At 50.5% G+C, this 16,129-nt stretch overlaps 1 pseudogene; it reads right to left on the minus strand.

Annotated features, from left to right (window-relative positions):
* Positions 1 to 1,040: 1,040 nt before the first annotated feature.
* Positions 1,041 to 16,129, minus strand: part of LOC119333558 — a 136,952-nt pseudogene continuing 121,863 nt past the window's right edge.

The raw sequence follows: 16,129 nt of genomic DNA on the forward strand, positions 1-16,129 counted from the left end.
CAAAATATCTTCCTCCCCCCTCTCTCCCGATTGGATCGGGAGGAGACCGCCGATCCCCGCTGCCCGGAGCTGCGTCGCTGCCTCCACCTCACCGGACCTCCCCACCGGCTGCTACCCCTACGCACGTCGTCTCCGTCCTTCCTCCTTGCGCCCTACTGCCTCGAACCCTACAACCCCCCGTGAGCGTCCCCTCTCTTCCTCCCTGCGTAGCACTTGAACCCCCGTGCCGCACGCTGCACCCTCAAATCCGCGTCTGGCCGCGCTCAGCGCGCCCCGGCCTCTTCTCCCTCCCGCGACGCCATCCTCCGCTGGCCCCACCCGCTGCCACTTCACTGCTGCTTGCCGCCGTACCTCCTACCACCGCCGCACGTGCTCTTCGGCAGCCGCTGACTCCCCGAGCGCGTCCGCAGCCTCGCTCACGCACATGCAACAGCTCGTCACGCCCGCGCCTCCCCGTAGTTGCCTTGCTCAATGCGCTGCTGCTCTCGCTCGTTGCGTGCCGCGCCCAGCCGCACGTGCCTCGCCTCTACGAGCCCCACTCGCCAGCGCAGTCCCCTGCGCTCCCCTGCTTCACCGCTCTGACGCCGCCCTGCTCCCTCTGCGCCCCTTCGAGGCCACCGCAGCCGCCCCGCTCGCCAGCCCCACTGCTCTGCTGCCGCCGTGCACCTTGCCTTCACCCGCTTGACCACGCTGTCGCCGCCAACGGCCTCCCGCACTGGGTCGTGCCTCCCTGCTACACCGTCGCCTCTACCACTTCGTCCGCGGCCGCGTTGACCTCCCTCCCACGCCCTTTTCTTGTGCGCCGCCTACTCTCCTGGCCACACCCGCCGGCGACCACCCCCGCCACGCCCGTCTTGCCAAACACCGGCTCCCGTAGTGCCCTGTCGGGCGGGCTAGCGCTTGTCGCCTGGCTGCGCCCGATGCCCATGGCCCGTTAGTCCGATAAGGCCTCCGTGCCACTGACTAGTGGGGCACACCCCAGAACGATTTTAAAAAAGAGAATTAAAAAATAATAATTAATTAATTAATTAGTTAAAGAATTAATTAACTGAATTAATCGTAATTAGATTAATCTAATCACTAATTAACCAAATTAACTGTTAGTTAATTAAAATAGAGTATGACAGTGGGACCCACATGTCAGGTTGACCAGGTCAACTGCTGATGTCATGCTGACGTCATGCTGACATCAACAAACACTATTCTGGATAATGTTGCATTAAAATAATTAAATAAATCATAAAAATGATTTAATCCTTTTAAAATTAATATAAAATAAACCGTAGCTCGGATGAAAAAACTTTGTGCATGAAAGTTGCTCAGAACGACGGGACGAATTCGGATACGCAGCCGGTTCGTCCGCCATGCATACCTAGCATAGCAAACATGCAACTTTCCCCCTTCGGTTCATTTGTCCAATAATGCGAAACACCGGGAATACTTTCTCGAATGTTTTCCCCTTCACCGGTACCACCTCGTACCGCGTTAGGGCACACCTAGCATCACGCTTTGTCATGTCATGCATTTGTTTGCATTATATTTATTGTTTCTTCCCCCTCTTCTCTCGCTAGACACCGAGACCTACGCCGCTGCTACCCAATACGACTACGGTGTTGACGACCCCTCTCTCTTTCCAGAGCAACCAGGCAAGCCCCCCCTTGATCACCAAATATCACCTACTCTTCTCTATACTGCTTGCATTAGAATAGTGTAGCATGTTACTGCTTCCGTTAATCCTATCCTGATGCATAGCCTATCCTTGCTACTACTGTTGTTACCTTTACCTGCAATCCTAATGCTTAGTATAGGATGCTAGTTTATCATCAGTGGCCCTACATTCTTGTCCGTCTGCCATGCTATACTATCGGGCCGTGATCACTCGGGAGGTGATCACGGGTATATACTTATACATATATACATGCTATACAGGTGGTGACTAAAGTCGAGTCGGCTCGTAGGAGTACCCGCGAGTGATTCCGATGTTGGGGGCTGAAGGGACAGGTGGCTCCATCCCGGTAGAGGTGGGCCTGGGTTCCCGATGGTCCCTGACTGTTACTTTGTGGCGGAGCGACATGGCAGGTTGAGACCACCTAGGAGAGAGGTGGGCCCGGCCCTGGTCGGCGTTCGCGGATACTTAACACGCTTAACGAGATCTTGGTATTTGATCCAAGTCTGGCTACTGGCCTATACGCACTAACCAACTACGCGGGAACAGTTATGGGCACTCGACGTCATGGTATCAGCCGAAGCCTTCGTGACGTCAGCGACTGAGCGGCGTGCACCGGGTTGGACCGCGTAACGCAACTTCCTTTGTAATGGAGGTTGCTAGGTCTGCTCTCCGGCCGCGTTCACAATGTGTAGGTGTGCAAAGGGCGATGGGCCCAGACCCCTGCACCATAGGATTTAGAGCGGCGTGCTGACCTCTCTGTTGTGCCTAGGTAGGGCTGCGACGTGTTGATCTTCCGAGGCCGGGCATGACCCAGAGAAGTGTGTCTGGACAAAGGGGATCGAGCGTGTTGGGAAATGTGGTGCACCCCTGCAGGGAAGTTAATCTATTCGAATAGCCGTGATCTTCGGTAACAGGACGACTTGGAGTTGTACCTTGACCTTATGACAACTAGAACCGGATACTTTATAAAATACACCCTTCCAAGTGCCAGATACAATCGATGATCGCTCTCTAATAGGGCGACAAGGGGAGGATGATCGGTTAGGATTACGCTATGAGATGTTAGTTGGTGAACTTACCATCTACTCTCTTCTACATGCTGCAAGATGGAGGTGGCCAGAAGCGTAGTCTTCGACAGGATTAGCTATCCCCCTCTTATTCCGGCTTTCTGCAGTTCAGTCCACATATGATACCCTTATTCCATTTGATACCAATGCATACATATGTAGTATAGCTCCTTGCTTGCGAGTACTTTCGATGAGTACTCACGGTTTCTTTGCTCCCTCTTTTGCCCCTTCCTATACCCGATTGCTGCGACCAGACGATGGAGCCCAGGAGCCAGACGCCACCGTCGAGGATGACTACTACTACTTGGGAGGTGCCTACTACTACGTGCAGCCCACTGACGACGACCAGGAGTAGTTTAGGAGGATCCCAGGTAGGAGGCCTGCGCCTCTTTCGATCTGTATCCCAGTTTGTGCTAGCCTTCTTAAGGCAGACTTGTTTAACTTATGTCTGTACTCAGATATTGTTGCTTCCGCTGACTCGTCTATGATCGAGTTCTTGTATTCGAGCCCTCGAGACCCCTGGCTTGTAATATGATGCTTGTATGACTTATTTTATTTGTAGATTTGTTTTGTGATATCTTCCCGTGAGTCCCTGATCTTGATCGTACATGTTTGCGTGTATGATTAGTGTACGATTGAATCGGGGGCATACAAAAAAGGTATTAAAGCTGAAGATGTTAAGAATTTACCTCCTATTGAAGAAATACACGGTCTTAATTTACCGCCTGTTGAAGAAACATATGATCTTAATCGTTTACCTATTAAAGAAACTCATGGTCTTGATTACCCGACACAGGTAGTAAAGGTAAATTCTCTCTATAGATATGATAAAGCTGAAATCCCATTTACTAAGTTTGCTAGACCATGCTTAGATGAGTTTGATAAATTTATGGCTAAGCAAGAAGACTTTAATGCTTATTTTGGTAGACAATTGAAATACAATTCAAATATGCTTGAACACTTGGGTGATTATATGGCTAATCTCAAAGGTGAACTTAAACTTATTAGTAAACATGCTTCTATGGTTACCACTCAAGTAGAACAAGTACTTAAAGCTCAAAATTATTTGCTCAATGAGTTGAATAGTAAGAATAATGATAATGTTGTTAGAGTGGCTACTAGAACTGGTAAAATGACTCAGGAACCTTTGTATCCTGAAGGCCATCCTAAGAGAATTGAGCAAGATTCTCAGAGAAATAATATAGATGCACCTAGTCCTTCTAAAAGGAAGAAAAAGAAAAATGATAGGACTTTGCATGCTTCTAGTGAACCTGTTACTGAAATACCTGAGAATCCAAATGATATTTCTATTTCTGATGCTGAAACTGTTGGGGATCGTAGCAGAAATTTAAAATTTTCTACGCATCGCCAAGATCAATCTATGGAGTAATCTAGCAACGAGGGGAAGGGGAGTGCATCTACATACCCTAGTAGATCGCTAAGCGGAAGTGTCGGTGTCAAAATCGGCGGATCTCGGGTAGGGGGTCCCGAACTGTGCGTCTAGGCCGGATGGTAACAGGAGACAAGGGACACGAAGTTTTACCTAGGTTTGGGCCCTCTCGATGGAGGTAAAACCCTAAGTCCTACTTGATTAATATTGATGATATGGGTAGTACAAGAGTAGATCTACCACGAGATCGAGGAGGCTAAACCCTAGAAGCTAGCCTATGGTATGATTGTTGATGTCTATGTTGTCCTACGGACTAAAACCCTCCGGTTTATATAGACACCGGAGAGGGTTAGGGTTACATAGAGTCGGTTACAATGGTAGGAGATCTTCATATCCGTATCGCCAAGCTTGCCTTCCACGCCAAGGAAAGTCCCTTCCGGACGCGCGACGGAGTCTTTAATCTTGTATCTTCATAGTCCAGGAGTTCGGCTGAAGGTATAGTCCGGCTATCCGAACACCCCCCACTCCAGGACTCCCTCAGTAGCCCCCGAACCAGGCTTCAATGACGATGAGTCCGGCGCGCAGATTGTCTTCGGCATTGCAAGGCGGGTTCTCCTCCAAATTCCGTGCACCTGTTTGAATAAAGTCCGGTTTCTTGTAGATGTTGCGCTCCTTGGCTTCTACGCCCAATAATGGCCGCTTCCCACGTGTCAAACGAATATGAAAAGTCTGAGTGTTTTTACATTCACACCCCTAGCCGCGTAAATGAGATGCCCTATTTAAGGGGACGAGGATTTAGATCCAATCCACACCTTCTCCCCTCCGCGAGTGTTCATCAGAGCGCATCCGACAAAGGTCCATTCCACCATGGCCAGCCGTCGCAACTCCTCCCCTCGCCCTTCCAGCCCTAAGCCTGGATATTGGGAGAGATGTTCCACCCTGCATAGCGAGCTAGTGACACTCCAGACCAAGGGATTTCTCCCCCCGGCCTATATGATCCCGGTTCGAGCCGGTCTTGCCGTCTACAACGGCGGAGAGCAAGCAGAGAATGCCCCTAATCCCTCCAAAGGAGGGCGGGTGTGCCTTGTCCCTTACTTAATAAGGGGGCTCGGATTTCCAATCCACCCATTTCTCCGGGGGCTGCTGGAGTTCTACGGCCTCCAGCTACATCATCTCACGTCTGCCTCAGTATTGCATATCGCGGGCTTTGTAGCCCTCTGCGAGCTGTTCTTGGGTGTTGAAGCTCATTTCGGACTGTGGAAGGAGCTATTTTGCCTCGTGCCCCGTTCCAAGAAGGGGTCACTGTATCAAGTGGGCGGAGCCGAAGTGTGGCGCATCGCCGGGACCGGATATCTGTCCGGAACCCCAAAGAAGGCGTCCGAAGACTGGCCCTCGGAATGGTTCTATATAGAAGACGTCCCGCTGCCGGATCCTGTCCGGATCGGCCTCCCTGAATTCAACAGTGCTCCCTTAAAGAAGCGCCTAAGCTGGCGCCCACGGAGCCCTCAAAGGGAAAGTGACAGGGACATCATTTACCTGATGGGCCGAATAAGATTGTTAGCCCATTCCGGACTAACCATGATCAGGGTTATGGTTGAATGCATTATGAGGGGGGTGCAGCCGCTTCAATATAGAAGCCACCCCATGTGGGACTTCAACGGGGAGGACGACGCCACCCGCTACAGTCGTAAGGGGCCGGATTCAGCTGCCGCTCTACTAAATTGTCCACTTTGTATAAGGGAGAAGAGGAGGAATTTCTCCGCGTCAACCCTCAGGGTGGATTCTCCATGCACAATCCCCCGAGCTGGGTAAGCGCCCGTATTTACTTGTCCATCCATTTTGTATTCCCATTGTTAAATATTTAGTCTGACGACTTTAACGCAGGAACTGCGCCAGGCTGTTAAGGAAATAAGTAGCCCTCCTCCACAACCCGAGGACCCAGGACGGTCCCTCGACCCGGCCTCTCAAGAGGATCCGGACATATCTGTGGAGCTGATTGATGGAGTGTTCCATCAATTGAGCGAGGACAACGCCTTGGTGGCCATTACGACCGATTACCCAGGGCTAATCCTGACGCCCCAGGTACCTGAGATCGAAGTCCCAGTACCCCGAATAGGTGTCCACCCACTCGTGTTCAGTTTCCTGATTGCAGCACCAACTCTGAGGTGGAGAGTGCCATGAACCACAGGCGTCGCCGGACAATTCTTCGCAACGCTTGTTTCTCCCAAGGGGCGTTAGATGCCTTCAACTCGGGAGATGCACACCTCCGTGCCGCTCAAAATGGTCTAGCCAGAGCCACGGAGCAATATGTAAAAGACATACGGGTAAGAAAATTTTGGTAATTATATATATCAGTAGCCCCCGAGACTTGAAACAGTTAGAATAACTGATTTAAGGATCATTTGATATGCAGGTTCTTACAGAAAAGAATTCCCTACTGTCCAAGGAGCTGGAAGAGTGCAAAGCCCAACTGGAGGCCGCACTAGCCGCGGCAGGGGAGCCTAAGGAGACCCCCTCTGGTAATATACACTTTGAAAGATAAGTATTTTGCGAAGCATGGCTTTTGGTGCGAATCTGACAAATGAAATTGCAGATGGCGCCGGATTGAATCCGGAAAGGCAACACCTCCTACGCCAGCTAAAGGCTGGTGAGACGGTGCTGCTAAAGGTGATGGGGGAGAACAACAATCTCCAAGATGCCAACACCAAGCTGGGCATCGAGCTGAAAGATGTTCGTGCCCAGCTGTCAGACTCCGTGAAGGAGAATCAGCGGCTTCGGCGCGGCATATTTAGTAAGTGCTTGAACGAACCTTTTGAAAGAAAGTTCTGCGGGGAAGTCGACTAACAGAGCAATGTCTGTAGGTGTGCTAACAGGTCGTCCTGCAGAGGAGATGCCCGGTTCTATGGGTGACCTTCTTCCCGAGCTCTCGCAACTGCTCGATCGAGTTCAGTAGGCGATACAAGGTGTTGCCCAGGCCCTGTGGCCATCCGTCTCCATGCCTGAAGGTCTTGGCGGCGCTTCCGATTGTGGAAGATATCAGCCTGCCGTCAAGGCGCTAGGGAGGCCTGGGCCATGGTGAAGACGCGGTACGCAAAGGCTGACCCCAACCACATGGCCGAGGTCAGTCCTGTAGGGCCCAATGGGAAGGAGATCCCTGTAAGCTTAGTATACGGCCAAGTAGAGTTGGCCGCAAAGTATTCCCAGCAGGACTGTAAATTAGACAACCTGTTAGATGGTATTGAAGAGGAATACAACCAGTCAAAATGACTATGTAATGTAATTGACATTTATAATGCCTTCTAGCCGAATTGTAGATCATTTGTCATGGCCGACCTTTTCGCTTCAGCCTCGGGACCTGACGGTCCAGAGTGTGTCCGAATTCCCATGCGGTTATATAGGAACCGGGGAATGCATGGAGACCAGGCGTAGGGGTCATTAGGGCATGAACAGACAAGTGCCCGACTAGGTATGTTATATTACATGGTTAGTAAGAAACATCTTCCAGGGAGAATAGTTTCGTTAGGGGTTCCTTTCCCTGGGAGGCATGCCCTAAGGTGCATGTCCATGCTGCGAAAAGAAACGCAGGAAAAACATCTGGGGGCGTATAGATAAAAATAAAAAAGATCATCTTTAGTTCACGGATCGAATATTCCCTTAAGAACACTAGCTTTCGGCTTCACCCAGTCTGAGGTACACGTCCAGCTGACCCAGCAGTAACAATCGCAGAGGTGCTCCCTTTACCACCTAGCCGAACAATCGGGAACGTAGGGGTAAGCACAGGAGCCAAGCAACCCAGGTTGGCCAAAACTTAAGTCATATCGATTCATATAATGGTGAATAAAAGGTACATGCGGAAGTGTGACACATGTGTTGGGCATGAAGCCCGTATGAATAAGCTTCTGTTTAAAGAAGCCCCCAGGTTTAATGAGCGCGGATAGTGTGTCACTTTATGAGCCTTTAGAAGCTATAAGAGAGAGACAGAGAGAGAGAGAGAGAGAGAGAGAGAGAGAGAGAGAGAGAGAGAGAGAGAGAGAGAGAGAGAAGAGAAGAGAAATGTAAGACAGAAAATATAAAAAATGGACAGAGGAAGGAGACGAACACAGAGTCCGGCGCTAGGCATAGAATCTTCGGAGACGGGCTGCATTCCATGGGTTTGGCTCGAGTCGGTTATCCGATGCATCCCGCAGGCGGTATGCTCCACCAGTCAGGACTTGGTCAATTATGAAGGGACATTCCCACTTGGGCTTGAGTTTGTCCTTTTTCTTGTCCGGTAGTCATAGAACTAATTCGCCAACGTTGTAATTTTTGGCCCGTACTTCTCTGCTTTGGTATCTTCGAGCCTGCTGTTGATAGAATGAGGAACGGGCTTTTGCCACGTCACGCTCCTCCTCCAATGCGTCCAAGATGTCCTGCCGATCGAGCTCGGCTTCTTTTTCTTCGTACATGCGCACTCGAGGTGAGTCATGAATTATGTCGCAAGGCAAAACTGCCTCTGTGCCGTACACCATAAAGAATGGTGTGTATTCGGTGGTGCGATTCGGCGTGGTCCGCAGCCCCCAGAGTACGGAGTCGAGCTCCTCTACCCAGTGCGTGTTAGATTCCTTGAGGGACCGCACTAATCTGGGTTTGATGCCGCTCATGATAAGACCATTTGCACGTTCGACCTGGCCGTTAGTTTCTGGGTGATAGACGGAAGCATAATCAAGCTTGATGCCCATGTTTTTGCACCAGAGTTTTACCTCGTCGGACGTGAAGTTCGTGCCGTTATCAGTGATGATGCTGTGGGGGACGCCATAATGGTGTACAACCCCGGATATAAAGTCTATCACCGGTCCGGATTCGGCTGTCTTAATAGGCTTGGCTTCTATCCATTTGGTGAACTTATCCACCATGACCAGTAAGTATTTTTGCTTGTGGGTTCCGCCTTTAAGGGGTCCAACCATGTCAATCCCCCAGACCGCGAAGGGCCAAGTAATGGGGATGGTTTGGATGGCGGTGGGTGGCATATGGCTTTGGTTTGCAAAGAGCTGGCAACCGGTGCATCGTTGGACTAATAAAAGCCTGTACGGAAGGCCTTGCTTACAAGGGACCGGGCTGCAGCATGATGACCGCCGAGTCCGGCATGAATTTCAGCCAGGAGATTCCGCCCCTCCTCTTTGGAGATGCACCTTTGAAGGACTCCGGTAGTGCTTTTCTTATAAAGCTCTCCCTCGTGGACTCTGTAGGCTTTGGATCGCCGCACTATGCATCGTGCCTCATTTTGGTCTTCGGGGAGTTCCTTCCTAGTAAGGTAGGCAAGGAATGGTTCTGTCCACGGGGCGATGACGGCCATTATTACGTGGGCTGAAGGTGTTATTTCATTGGCAGAGCCTCCGATTGTGTCAGAATGTTCGGTGTCGGGCAGTGCGGTTGGGTCCGGGCTGTTATTGTTCGGCTCCCCTTCCCATGCTATGGATGGCTTGAACAGCCTTTCCAAGAAGATGTTGGGGGGGACTACATCGCGTTTTGCGCCGATACGTGACAGGACATCTGCCGCCTGATTATTTTCCCGGGCTATATGGTGAAATTCAAGCCCCTCGAACCGAGCTGACATTTTTAGGACGGCGTTGCGGTAAGCTGCCATTTTTGGATCCTTGGCATCGAAGTCTCCAGTTATTTGGGATATTGCGAGGTTCGAGTCCCTGCGCACCTCTAGGCGTTGGATGCTCATGGATACTGCCATCCGGAGACCATGTAAAAGGGCCTCATATTCGGCTGCATTGTTGGAGTCCGTGTACATAATCTATAGTACGTATTGAACTGTGTCTCCTGTGGGGGACGTCAAAACGACGCCAGCCCCTAGTCCGGCCAACATCTTGGAGCCGTTGAAATGCATGATCCAATTTGAATATGTGGCGTACTCTTTAGGGAGTTCGGCCTCCGTCCATTCTGCGACGAAGTCGGCCAAGACTTGTGACTTGATGGCTCGTCGTGGCTTATAAGTTATGTCGAACGGGAGGAGCTCGATGGCCCATTTCGCAATCCGGCCTGTTGCATCACGGTTGTTTATAATATCGTTAAGTGGTACTTCCGAGGCTGCTGTTATTGAACACTCTTGAAAGTAGTGTCGTAGCTTCCGAGATGCCATGAATACCGCATATGCAATCTTTTGATAATGCGGGTACCGTGATTTGCAGGTAGTGAGGACAGTGGACACATAATAGACCGGCTTTTGAAGGGGTAATTTGTGTCCATCCGCTTCCCGTTCGACGACGAGCACTGCGCTTACAACCTGATGTGTTGCTGCAATGTATAATAGCATTGGTTCGCCAATGTTTGGCGCGGCCAGGACTGGGTTTGTTGCCAGTATGGCTTTTATTTAGTCGAGTCCGGCCGTGGCTGCGTCCGTCCATTTGAAGTGTTCGGTGCGCCGAAGGAGGCGGTAAAGGGGTAGGGCCTTTTCTCCCAAGCGGGAGATAAAGCGGCTTAGAGCCGCCACGCATCCGGTTAACTTTTGTATTTGTTTGAGGTCCTTTGGGATATCCAGTTGCGACAGAGCTCGGATCTTGGCTGGATTTGCTTCAATTCCTCTACCGGATACAATGAAGCCCAAGAGCTTTCCGGCTGGAACGCCGAAAACGCATTTTTCCGGGTTGAGCTTGATGTCGTATGTTCGGAGGTTATCAAATGTGAGCCTCAAGTCGTCTACTAGAGATTCAACATGTCTTGTTTTGATGACCACATCATCTACATATGCCTCCACTATTTTGCCGATCTGGCTTGCCAGACATGTCTGAATCATGCGCTGATATGTTGCGCCGGCGTTTTTGAGCCCGAAGGGCATTGTGTTGAAGCAGAATGACCCGTATGGTGTGATAAATGCCATTGCGGCTTGGTCTGGTTCCGCCATCTTGATTTGATGGTAGCCAGAATATGCGTCGAGGAAACATAACGAATCGTGTCCTACGGTAGCGTCGATAATTTGGTCGATGCGGGGGAAGGGGAAGGGATCCTTTGGGCAAGCCTTGTTAAGGTCATTAAAATCAACACAAAGGCGCCAGGATTTGTCCTTCTTTGGTACCATCACCAGGTTTGCTAGCCAGTCCGGATGTTTTATATCTCTGATGAATCCGGCCTCCAATAGCTTTGCTAGCTCCTCTCCCATGGCCTGTCTCTTAGGTTCGGAAAAACGCCGAAGCGCCTGTTTGACAGGTTTGAATCCTGTTTGGATATTTAAGCTGTGCTCGGCCAGCCTGTGTGGGATTCCTGGCATGTCTGAAGGGTGCCAGGCGAAAATGTCCCAGTTCTCCCATAGGAACTCTCGCAATGCGGCATCGACATCAGGGTTTAACTGTGCCCCGATGGAAGCTGTTTTATTGGGGTCCATTGGATGGACTTGGAATTTGACTATTTCGTCCACCGGTTTAAAGAAGGTGGACTTGGATCTTTTGTCGAGTACCCCATCGTCCCTATTCACCGTAGAGCGCAGCGTAGTCAGCTCCTCAGCCGCTAGGGCTTCAGATAGTGCCTCGAGGGCCAGTGCGGCTGTCTTGTTCTCGGTGTGGAGTGCTATGTCCAGATCACTAGCGAGAGTGATGATCCTGTTAGGCCCGGGCATCTTGAGTTTCATGTACCCGTGATGGGGTATTGCTTGGAAGATTGTAAACGCTTCCCGCCCTAGCAGAGCGTGATAACCGCTGCTGAACGGAGCCACCTGGAACGTGACCTCTTCGGACATGTAATTATCCGGCGTGCCAAACACCACATCTAGTGTGATTTTTCCTGTAGAGCGCGCTTCCTGACTGGGGATTATTCCTCTAAAGGTTGTGCTACTTCGCTCAATGCGGTTCCAGTCTATTTCCATTTTTTGAAGAGTCTCCTCGTAAATGAGGTTCAATCCGCTGCCGCCGTCCATGAGTACCTTGGTAAGACAAAAGCCGTCCACTATTGGACTGAGGACCAATGCGGCTGGTGCTCGGGCTGTTCGGAATTTAGGTTCATCACTGGCGTTAAAGGTAATAGCCGTGTCACTCCATGGGTTTATTGTTGCTACTTGGTAGACTTCGGCAAGGCTGCGGAGTGTCCTTTTTCGCATATTATTTGATGCGAAAGTCTCGAAGACTGTTAATACCGTATTGGTGTCTCTGGGGTGGCTTTCTGTGGCCTCCGGAATTAGGAGATTTTCGCCAATTTTGGCCACCTGCCGGAGTATCCAACATGCTCTGAGGCTGTGAGTTGGTGTGGCGTCCTATGTACTGTGAATTTTACAGGGTCCATTAAGCCACCCTTCCAGTATGGTTCCATGCCCTGTAGAGGGTTTTTGCTTTTTAGTGCTTGACCCGGGTGACTGGTGACGATTCACCCTTTTATTTCGGACTGGGTTTGTATTCAGGGCCGGATTGTCCCAAAATTTTATTTCGGTTTTCCAGGCGCTTTCCATCGCACAGTACTTTCGTACAATGGACGCCAAGTCAGCGAAGCATGTAATATCACGGCGACTTATGGCGTTGAGTATTCCCTTGTCCGTGCAATTATTGCAGAAGATTGAGATTGCGTCTTCCTCGTGGCAGTCCCTTAGCCTGTTCTTAACCAGGAGGAATCTGGCCCAGTAATGATGTACTGTTTCATCGGGTTCTTGCCTGATTTTGGATAGATCACTTATGTTGGGGTGGGTGGGTGGAATTAAATCCGAAGCCTCACCCCATCTAAGGCTCAGATGCCGAGGAATTTCTGAACTCAACAGTTTGGATTCCTGGATGTTGTCTAATGAATCCAGCCCGTCGCCTGACTCTAAGTTCAGGTCTTGAGTGATATCCTCCCCTCCGCGGGTATCCAACTTGGAGGGATCGGGAATCCGGACGTAGCGAGTCCTTAAGATAGATGAAGGGTCGCCGCACTGTCCATCTACCATGGCAACGTGATGGGTGACTTGGGGAGAGTTAATCTCTCTCAGATCGGTTTTAGGCCCAATCTGGTCGTAATCCGTAGCGACTCCTAGGGCGGCGAAGCGATCCAAGAGCTCGTTTATGGAGGAAAGCTCTATTGGATCTAACTGCTCGGCGAGTTCCGAGTTGACATGAAGATTGTTTTCGATGGCTCGAGAGGTCATCGTCGGCGCAGAAGCCGAACAGGCGGTCATAAGAAAGCCACCTAACCGGAGGGTTTGGCCGACAGCCAAAGCTCCCTTAGAAACGGTGCCGTCTTTAAAGACGGGGCGAGGCATCCTTCCTGATGGCAACGACACAGAGGAACTCTCAATGAAAGCACCAATGTCGGTGTCAAAACCGGCGGAACTCGGGTAGGGGGTCCCGAACTGTGCATCTAGGCCGGATGGTAACAGGAGAAAAGGGACACGAAGTTTTACCCAGGTTCGGGCCCTCTCAATGGAGGTAAAACCCTACGTCCTGCTTGATTAATATTGATGATATGGGTAGTACAAGAGTAGATCTACCACGAGATCGAGGAGGCTAAACCCTAGAAGCTAGCCTATGGTATGATAGTTGATGTGTATGTTGTCCTACGGACTAAAACCCTCCGGTTTATATAGGCACCGGAGAGGGTTAGGGTTACATAGAGTCGGTTACAATGGTAGGAGATCTTCATATCCGTATCGCCAAGCTTGCCTTGCACGCCAAGGGAAGTCCCTTCCGGACGCGGGACGGAGTCTTCAATCTTGTATCTTCATAGTCCAGGAGTCCGGCTGAAGGTACAGTCTGGCTATCCGAACACCCCCTAATCCAGGACTCCCTCAGGAAGCGTTGCGAGAACGCGGATGAAGGAGTAGTACTCGCAGCGATTCAGATTGCGGTTGATTCCGATCTAAGCGCCGAACAACGGCACCTGCGCGTTCAACACACGTGTAGCCCGGGGACGTCTCCCACGCCTTGATCCGGCAAGGGGAGAAGGAGAGGTTGGGGAAGACTCCGTCCAGCAGCAGCACGACGGCGTGGTGGTGGTGGAGGAGCGCAGAACTCCAGCAGGGCTTCGCCAAGCACTACGAGAGACGAGGAGGGAGAGAGGTAGGGCTGCGCCAAGAGGGAGATGATCTCCTGTGTCCTGCAGCCCCCAATACCTCAAGTATATATAGGGGAAGGGGAGGGGCTGCGCCCCCATCTAGGGTTCCCTCCCTAGGGGTGGTGATAGCCCCAAAACCCATCTAGGGTGGCGGCCAAGGGGGGAGAGAGGGGGGCGCACCTAGGGTGGGCCTTAAGGCCCATATGGACCTAGGGTTTGCCCCCTCCCACTCTCCCTTGCGCCTTGGGCCTTGGTGGGGGGGGGGGCGCACTAGCCCACCTGGGGCTGGTCCCCTCCCACACTTGGCCCACGCAGCCTTCTAGGGCTGGTGGCCCCACCTGGTGGACCCCCGGGACCCTCCCGATGGTCCCGGTACGTTACCGATAGCACCCGAAACTTTTCTGGTGACCAAAACGGGACTTCCCATATATAAATCTTTACCTCCGGACCATTCCGAACTCCTCGTGACATCCGGGATCTCATCCGGTACTCCGAACAACATTCGGTAACCGCGTACATACTTTCCCTATAACCCTAGCGTCATCGAACCTTAAGTGTGTAGACCCTACGGGCTTGGGAGTCATGCAGACATGGCCGAGACAACTCTCCAGTCAATAACCAACAGCGGGATCTGGATACCCATGTTGGTTCCCACATGCTCCACGATGATCTCATCGGATGAACCACGATGTCAAGGATTCAATCAATCCCGTATACAATTCCCTTTGCCTATCGGTATGATACTTGCCCGAGATTCGATCGTCGGTATCCCGATACCTTGTTCAATCTCGTTACCAACAAGTCTCTTTACTCGTTCCGTAACACATCATCCCGTGATCAACTCCTTGGTCACATTGTGCACATTATGATGATGTCCTACCGAGTGGGCCCAGAGATACCTCTCCGTTACACGGAGTGACAAATCCCAGTCTCGATTCATGCCAACCCAACAGACACTTTCAGAGATACCCGTAGTGCACCTTTATAGCCACCCAGTTATGTTGTGACGTTTGGCACACTCAAAGCACTCCTACGGTATCCGGGAGTTGCACAATCTCATGGTCTAAGGAAATGATACTTGACATTAGAAAAGCTTTAGCATACAAACTACACGATCTTGTGCTAGGCTTAGGATTGGGTCTTGTCCATCACATCATTCTCCTAATGATGTGATCCCATTATCAACGACATCCAATGTCCATGGTCAGGAAACCATAACCATCTATTGATCAACGAGCTAGTCAACTAGAGGCTTACTAGGGACATGGTGTTGTCTATGTATCCACACATGTATCTCAGTTTCCTATCAATACAATTCTAGCATGGATAATAAACGGTTATCATGAACAATGAAATATAATAATAACTAATTTATTATTGCCTCTAGGGCATATTTCCAACAGTCTCCCACTTGCACTAGAGTCAATAATCTAGTTCACATCGCCATGTGATTAACACTCATAGGTCACATCGCCATGTGACCAACATCCAAAGAGTTTACTAGACTCAATAATCTAGTTCACATCACTATGTGATTAACACTCAATGAGTTCTAGGTTTGATCATGTTATGCTTGTGAGAGAGGTTGTAGTCAACGGGTCTGTAATATTCAGATCCCTATGTATTTCGCAAAACTTTATGTCATATCGTAGATGCTGCTACCACGTTCCACTTGGAGCTATTCCAAATTGTTGCTCCATTATACGTACCCGGTATCTCTACTCAGAGCTATCCGGATAGGTGTTAAGCTTGCATCGACGTAACTCTTTACGTCGAACTCTTTATCACCTCCATAACCTAGAAACATTACCTTATTGCTCTAAGGGTAATTTTGACCGCTATCTGGTGATCCACTCCTAGATCACCTTTGTACCCTCTTGCCAGACATGTGGCAAGGCACACATCAGGTGCGGTACTCAGCATGGCATACCGTATAGAGCCTATGACAAAAGCATAGGGGACGACCTTCGTCCTTCCTCTTTCTTTTGCCGTGGTCAAGCTTTGAGTCTT

This window comes from Triticum dicoccoides, chromosome 7A (assembly GCF_002162155.2).
Source record: "Triticum dicoccoides isolate Atlit2015 ecotype Zavitan chromosome 7A, WEW_v2.0, whole genome shotgun sequence".
In the NCBI taxonomy this organism is placed as follows: domain Eukaryota; kingdom Viridiplantae; phylum Streptophyta; class Magnoliopsida; order Poales; family Poaceae; genus Triticum; species Triticum dicoccoides.